General features: G+C 42.1%; 1 protein-coding gene across 1 annotated transcript in view; it reads right to left on the reverse strand.

The window, feature by feature from the left end:
* GRID2 (glutamate receptor, ionotropic, delta 2) overlaps nt 1-1,899 on the reverse strand; it is a 992,360-nt gene that overhangs the window by 565,748 nt on the left and 424,713 nt on the right. The gene's annotated exons all lie outside the window — the stretch shown is intronic.

Consider the following 1,899-nt stretch of genomic DNA (forward strand, 5'->3'; position numbering starts at 1 on the left):
CGTGGGCTTTTCTCCCATGGGCTTTACTCTATTGACGTCATTAAGGCAACTTTGCTTTGAGTAGGCTGCTTCTCCCCAGTCACATTTTGAGTGCCTTCCAACCTGAGGGGCTCATTTTCTGGCACTATATCTGACGGTGTTTCTCTGCTATTCATAAGATTTTCATTGAAAGCAGTTCCTCACTCTTTCTTTTTAGTCTGTCTTCGTCTGGAAGGTCATCTGAAACCTGTCCACCGTGGGTGACCCTCATGGTGTTTAAAATACTGGTGGCATAGCTTTCAGAATCACAGCAACCCACAAGCCACCACAGTATGACAAACTGATGGATGAGTGGTGGATTGAGCTTAATAGTTGCCTTAAAAACAAAACAAAACAAAAAAAACTATCAACTGATGTCCCTCCTGACAATATGTCTGAATTACGAGCGACAAAGTTTGGCCATCTTGTCAGGAGGGACCAGTCTCTGGAGAAGGATATCGTGTTTGGTAAGGTGGAGGATCAGGGAAAAAGAGGAAGATGGATTGGGCAAGTGGCAGGATCAATGGACTCAAGAGTGGCAACAATAGTGAGGTTGGCCCAGGATCAGGCAGTGATTCATTCTGCTGTGCTACCAACTCGATGGCACCTAACAACAACAACAACATACCCATAAGTATAGGTCAAGTTCATCAAATTGTAGCAATTTACACTTGTTTCCTTTATCAAATTTCTTTATGGGTCGGTACCCATGAAGAACTCTAGTGGAGTTCTGATCACCAAGCCATTGAAGCTAGGTATAAAATGGGTACTATCTGCATGTACGATCTGCTTCTGATGTATCTCCCGTCACTTCATACCAGCAAGACGCTTCACTTTCAACTCTAGCCATCCATGGATATATTGTTGTCCATGGGATTAGTGGTTCTCAGGTCTCACCACACTTTGGACCAACCAGCCCTTCCTCTTCTCTCTCTCAACTCCAGGTGGATGGGAGTCTAAGTAATGTAGTTGAACTCCACCCATATCTTCATTACTTCCTTTCCCTCATTCCCACTCACCAGTAGACCAATGCGATCACCAGCAGGCTTACATATCTACTTGTGTGTTCCCTTTGAGTTTTTGGACAGCGGTTTGTTCTGAAGGGACTTGACAACTTGCCTTGATGCGTCTCCAGCATGCTTGTCCTTGTTGTAACTAATCAGACTGCCATTTTTATCTCTATTTTTCCTGCTGTTCTTTCTTTCAAGAAGTATCTTCTGTTCCTCTAGCTGCTCCAGGCTGGTCAGCATGTACTTTCAAATACGAATATTCTACCTCAAAAGTTTCTGGATAGATTTCAGGATCCCACCTAAGGTCCTATACACTACAAAGACTCCACAAGAAGCCTATTTCACTGAGCAAGTTCTAGAATTCATTTTATGTATCCAATCAGTATAGGCTGAAGACACGCTTACACCTTTTCTGTAATCATGTTTCCCGATACTCTTTTCTATCCCACTCAAGTGCCTATTTTACAATAGTAGGCAAGGAAAACCAATATTCATAAGTCAAGCATATTAACATTATTTTCCCTCTTTTACCAATTCAGACAATGCCTCAATCTCTGTATCATAGAGCCCTGTTGTTCTGTCACTATTTACCTCTCTCCCATTTATTGCATGCAAACCTGCCTAAATGTTCTGCTATCTACCTGTTCTTCTATCTCCTTCCCCCTTCTTGTGTAATGCCCTCCCCAACACCTGAACTATGATGTGTCTATCCCCTTCCCTGTGCTCTACTGTCCCCACCCTCCGACTCCTGGTAATCAACAAAGAAAATTTTTCTTTCTTTCTTTCTTTTAGTATGGGTATCTTTTCTTAAGCTTTTAAATAATGGTCTTATGCAATATTTATCATTTTGTGACTGACTAATTTCACTCAG

This window comes from Chrysochloris asiatica, unplaced genomic scaffold (genome assembly GCF_000296735.1).
Source record: "Chrysochloris asiatica unplaced genomic scaffold, ChrAsi1.0 scaffold00427, whole genome shotgun sequence".
Classification (NCBI taxonomy): domain Eukaryota; kingdom Metazoa; phylum Chordata; class Mammalia; order Afrosoricida; family Chrysochloridae; genus Chrysochloris; species Chrysochloris asiatica.